Source organism: Austrofundulus limnaeus, unplaced genomic scaffold (genome assembly GCF_001266775.1).
Source record: "Austrofundulus limnaeus strain Quisiro unplaced genomic scaffold, Austrofundulus_limnaeus-1.0 Scaffold76, whole genome shotgun sequence".
NCBI classification, from domain to species: domain Eukaryota; kingdom Metazoa; phylum Chordata; class Actinopteri; order Cyprinodontiformes; family Rivulidae; genus Austrofundulus; species Austrofundulus limnaeus.
This window is the reverse complement of record NW_013952478.1, coordinates 1,529,974-1,536,005: the sequence shown is the minus strand read 5'-3', so window position 1 is coordinate 1,536,005 and position 6,032 is coordinate 1,529,974. Positions and strand designations below refer to the sequence as shown.

At 39.0% G+C, this 6,032-nt stretch overlaps 1 protein-coding gene across 7 annotated transcripts in view; it reads right to left on the bottom strand.

Moving 5' to 3' along the window:
• LOC106519419 (muscleblind-like protein 1) overlaps positions 1-6,032 on the bottom strand; it is a 65,434-nt gene that overhangs the window by 54,399 nt on the left and 5,003 nt on the right. Inside the window, exon 1 of one of the 7 annotated variants that reach the window (XM_014011092.1) lies at positions 5,118-5,292. The exons of the other annotated variants lie outside the window; for them this stretch is intronic. The gene's annotated coding sequence lies outside the window, so the exon portion shown is untranslated. Of the gene's footprint in view, positions 1-5,117; positions 5,293-6,032 lie in introns of those variants that run through there. 7 annotated transcript variants of the gene reach the window in all.

Sequence of the window (6,032 nt, the reverse complement as noted above, 5' to 3'; positions counted from 1 at the left end):
GTGTGTGTGTGTGTGTGTGTGTGTGTGTGTGTGTGTGTGTGTGTGTGTGTGTGTGTGTGTAACTGTGTGGGTGGGAAGATTGAAAAAGATATAAAAATGGATTTAAAAAAAGAGACAAGAGTCACAGAGACAGAAAGACAGAATGAGAGATGGACGGACAGGCTCAGAGAAAGACAGTGACTGATCGATGGCCAGGTGATTGAGATGTTAAAGAAACGAGGGACAGGGCATGGTGCCAGAGATACAGAGCTCACTTTGGACAATGACAACTACAAAAAAAAAAAACCCTCTGGTGTAAATGTCCTGCTTTAACTCAGAGGGTCACTTATTCATGATAAAMTGCAGACACAATCATTCCTTTTAAAACTTAAGTGAAATGTTCAAATCTTTTGAAGTTGGATTATGTGTGACGGTTTATAAACAATTACTATAATATCTGTTGCTTAACAGTTTAATAGCCRATCATACAAACACTATTTTACAAACTACAGTACTGTATGTCATTTATATTACATTACATTAATCAGATTCTTACAGAAATTATGAAAAAATTTCTTGCCTGAAGTGTTTGCTGCACCAGAAGGGCTACAGCTAACTACTGCTGGTAATATACTTAGTACAAAAAGTAACGAAATTAGTTTTTARTATATATTGGTTCTTTGTTGGAACAATTCTTCTTGGCAATAAATCTTAGGCAGCACTTGGGGTTACCAGAAGCTCAAAACAAGTGTTAATATCAACTGCAAAATAAGCTGTTCCATGGAAAAGTTTTGGCAAATATTTCATGTGCACAACCCACATACTGAGCTCCACAGCTCATCCCACAAATGCATGTTCCTTACAAATGTGGCACCACCCAGGCTACAATTTATTGCCARGAAACATTGTTACAACAAAGAAATGATTTACCAAACACTAATGTCCTTACTTTTTGTGGTAAGTCTACACAAGGTTCTGTGTAAATGATGTTTGCATGAACAGCTTAGAATTTTTTTAAGTAATTTCATAAATTATTTCCCTACTGTGGTTTTGACCCTGCTTGACTCTCTAACTCTGTTATCCGGTCAGATCAAATCTCTATTTGTCTATTTTTGGTTCCTTCTTGATTCTGCAAACTCCTAAACCCTGGACAGCTCACCGCCCATTCATGCTCACTATGCAGGGCTGATTTAGAGTAATAACCCACCACAAATGTTTGTGTACTGTCTGAGAAAACAAGAGCACGATGAAAACACCCATGTACAACCAAGGAGAAGATGCAAGCTTCACACAGAAAACCTTAGGCAGTTAAACTCAGCACATTTTTACTAAAAATCAACTGTGTAGCCCTGGAACTGATCTATTTTTCTCCAAACTAAGCTTGATCAAAGAGCTATCTGCAACAGRTAAGATATTWTTTGTTCATATCCTTTCCACAGATCCCCATTTCAWAGTAYCTAAACTACCTCTTTAACTCAGCCTGCCTTACTCTGATGCACAAACAGATATCTACCTGGACTAACATGTGGCAATGAATAATGTAATTATGTAAACATTGTAGCAGAAAGACTGTGTCAGGAGGGAAGACAGACAGGTAGACAGAGGGGAGGCACAAGTGGCACAGCCTGTGAAAAACAGTTGAGATCTTCTGCGAATAATGAGACGGGAGCACAGAGAGGGTAAGGTTTCAGACAGAGAGATGGAGAATGACTAAAGCAAGATAAGAATATTTTGAGCTRCAGAGAATCCTTGACAGTAACAGCAAGATTTTCTTTTCTGATTAGAATCTAAAACACATTCGTGCTAAAGCGTTATTCAGCCATTTAGATGAAGCAYAAAGACCATGACGCTCATTAAAAGAAGGGTTTGCTTCTCAGATCAAATCAGAAAATACAAAAGCAGTGGATGGTTCCTAAAGAAAAAAAACTTTGTGTTTTTTTTTTCAAACTGTACAAGAAGTGCAGAATCTTCCCCTTGTCATCAGAATAGCATTCAGCCAAACGGAGAGATAATCTGTCCTCTTCGGCTGTCTGTGACCAGTGATTCAGTTTGACACCTTAATCTGTGGAAATCACAGAGGGCTCCTCCGTGGAGCCAACTGTATTTACTATAGATTACATCTTCCACTCGTGTGCATTAGTCCGGTGACAGCTCTGCAGGCTGCAGGGGAAACAGCAATCATACACCACTGACTAACTCCTTGTGATTTTGCCACTCGCCAAAAGGCCTCGTAGGACTCCCCCAAATCACTTTTCTGAGCGACCGTCCATCTGCTGCTTTCACACCGTGTCGGATGTCTGAAGCCGGGCGCTCCGTATCATGTTCCACTGCTGTCACCTTGATGTTAAAATAACTGCACCATTTTCATTTTCTTCGAAAAATGAAAAAAAAAAAAAAAAATCAGACTAAGTCGTGTCAAGAATTATTTTTTAAATTTTTTTTGTACTGTAAAAGTACAGGACTCATTTGCATTTACTGCCCCATGACTTCTCGGGACAGCAGGAACATGACATCACTCCTACGGGACAGATTATGTAGAATGAAATTTAAAAACTGCAGACATACGAACCTATATTTTCATTTTAATTACCTCCGTCAAATGCAGTTAAGTTTGTATCTCCTTCTACCTGTGAGCCCTTTCTTCCCTTACAGGCATTTGTTTAGTCAGGGTCACATGATGCTCCTGTCGTCCTGTGTTCTAATGACCTTGTAGGCCTGCTTTCTCTGATCAGCAGAGGTTTTTTTTGTTTGTTTGTTTTTGTTTTTCCAGCCCGACTCAGGGATCGAAGCAAAGAGTGAACATACTGAACCCTTATGACAAAGAATGAGACAGAAAGCTGCAGGAAAAGACAAAGGCAGGATGTGTGCGAGTGTGAAACTGTGAAAAAGAAGGAGAGGTGTTGAGATTACAGGCTGAGAAGTGTGTGTAGACAAAACAGCAGAGAGAGCATAGATAAAAGCAATGTGTAATACACCCAGCTTGATAAATAGCATCATATACAGAACTTTAAACAACAGGAATGTGTCTTGTTTGGGTAAAAAGATTGCTTACTGTGCTTCCGCCAACATACATTAAGTGGGTGGGCCACCCACACAGCTCCACTGCCACTCAAACATGACGTCTTTCTTTTCCTGGGTTATTCTCAATTGTTTTGACTTTGGAGTTGCAGACTTCTAATGTAAATTATTTCATTGAGCACAATAAAAGTCTCTCAGCAAAACTCTGCAAGAAAAGATTTAACTCACAAAAATATTTTCAAATAAAAATCAACAACTGTGCCAACTCATATATTTTAAAAATGATCAAATTTTTTTCCTTTTTTTTACTGAATATTTATAAAATGTTATTAAATCAAGACAGAGGTCAGGCACATCTGAGAGACTGAAAGTCAGACACACCTTTAATTATAAGTTCCAACAATAAATAAATAAATAAATAAATAAATAAATAAATAAATAAATAAATAAATAAATAAAAAGCAAGGAATGCAATCAGCTGTTCCAAATTTTAGGGTTTTAATTTTTTTTGTCTACATTCTGATAATAAAAATGAGCATTTTTGACCTTATTTAAAGAGCTATAAAATTTTATTTCAATGCTGTACAATGATTTTGATGACCTTTAAGAGGGTGTAGTGCCATGAAAGGTGAAAGGCGTAACCACTCTACTTTGGTTACGCCCTTCTACCACTTTACTTTATTTAATTTTTTATTTTATTTTTAAAAAATGTTGTTGGTGGGATTATTTTTGTAGACCTTTCTGTTAAACAAACTGCATTTACGGACTCATTAGATGGATGAGCCATATGCTGCGCAATCTGAAGAGTGGGCCTATTCTTTTTTTTAAACAACGCACAACTCTAACAGAAGAGATGACAAACRAARGGTTTCTCTCTCTCTTGATTGGAGGAAAAGTTTGTTGGCTGGAATATGGTTCACCTGCGGGGACAAACGGTTACACTGATTGAAAGTCAAGTTGGGTAAACCTGAGCAGGACATCTGGCATATAAACCGTCTGATGATATGACTGTAATGGAGTGGAAACTCATTTTAAAATTGATTTATTTTATTTCTATTTTTGAAAAAGACAGGATGGAGCAGTCTGTTGTTATTGTTCTAGCAAAATGCAGCTCTTATTTGATTATTTTTCGTTTTAGTCCAAGGTTGTGATCTGGAGACAAACTGTCACAAAAGCAAGATAATATGAAATTAATCTAATAATATATAAAGAGAAATATATAAGAATTATGTGAATCTTAAGTTGTTTTTTCATTTAAGCATTTTTTTTGTTTGTTTTCTTAAATTGGACAAAATTTGTTGTGCTCTTGCCGAGTCGAGGGAAGGCTTGGAATCTTTCTCCCTCCAAAGTGAGGTGTGACATTAAAAGTTTGGTTCATCACTGTTCCGTAAACTGTGCAACTTATGAACTGTAGTCTGGTTAATTTCCTCCTTGTGCCACACAACCCAACTTATTGTACAACAAATATAAATGTGGCAACATCTCTTTTATTTCATCCATTTTTTATACAAAGTTTTGACCAAAAAAGCTCATCTCATGCTCATGAGTAATATTTTTGCATTATACATTTTTTCCCTTTCATTTGGTTGTGTGTACCCTCATGGTTGTGTGTCAGACTAAAACAGAGGGCTTGAGTGACGCTGGACTTTGAATCGTTTCCTGAGGGCAGCTGAAGTATAAACACCAGTCGTCTTGCTGTTCTACAGGAGGAGCGTGACACTTTYAGTAAGTGCGAGAAACAACGGGTTTCTGCTTTATTTTTACTTTGTCAGTYCATAAACGTGTTTAGCTTTGGAATAAAAAAAATCAGCTGAGTCAAAGAGAGAGTGAAAGATGCATCTTCCAGAAAAAAACATCATGTATCAGTGCTGCTTTGTGCACAAATCTGCTTTCTGTTATGCAGAATGTTATAATGTTGTGTTGTTTTCTTGTTTGTTTGTTTGTTTGTTTGTTTTTGTTTTTTTTACTGTAGCAAATCAAACTACCAATCAGCTGCAATTAAACAGTGGAGATACAAGTCAATCAAACACCTAATAGTCACAAATAAAGAAGAAAAAAGGGACAGACACAAACTGGATGCAACTTTAAACACATAATCAGAGTAAACAGCTAAGACTTACTGTATCTCTGCAAGGACTCATCTGACTGCTGCTGAGGGGAGAATGGAAAGCGAAAACCTCATGCTCGCTTCACGGCAGTCCTCTCTTTCACTCCCTCTATCATCCCCTCCCTTCCTCCTCCTCTTTTAGTTTTTTTTCCCTTCGCTTTCACCCTACCCTGCCTCTTTTTTTCCCTTCCTCCTCCTCCTTCTCCTCCTCCCTTTTCCGCCTTCCCTCCCTCCTTCCTTCCCTCCTGGCAGACTCTTACAGTATCCAGCCACGCCAGGCTCCATATAAGGCTGCACAGCTAAACATGTCATGTAATTTATCCACAGTAGGCTGCGAGTTCACCTTTCACAGCTCACACTTGGATCGGACGCAAAAACCAGAGGGGACGGGCCAACGTAATGTAGGGGAACGGACAAACTTCTCCTGTCAACAGCCACACAATCCCCCCCAACCACCACCACCACCACCAGGGGTTTGTGTGTGCATCTGTTTGAGCTGGTTGTACGTTACGTTACAAACGCCGACAGTCAGACCGTGAAAATGTAACCCAGAGACCAGAAGCCTCTGCAGTCCTTCTACACCGATTCATGTCTCTCCGCCATCTGAGTCTGCAGGCAGGAAAGCTTTACAGATGTGAAATCTGTCCACCTGAACGCCCACGTCTTTACCTTTTAAACATGACTGACAGAGTGAGGACGGGAACAGGAAAACAAACGCAAGGAAAAAAAAGTGAAACGTGAATGCAGAGGAGAGGAGTCAAATCGTTTAGTTTTTTTTGTGTATGTGTGTGTGTGTGTGATGGAAGAAGGGGGATGCTGCAAGTGAGACCGCACAAAAGGTGGAGGCCTGCGAGCATCAGCGCAACTCCTGATGATTCGGCACAATCAGTGGCTTTTAAAAACTTGGGCCTGCTGACCTCTCTTCTGC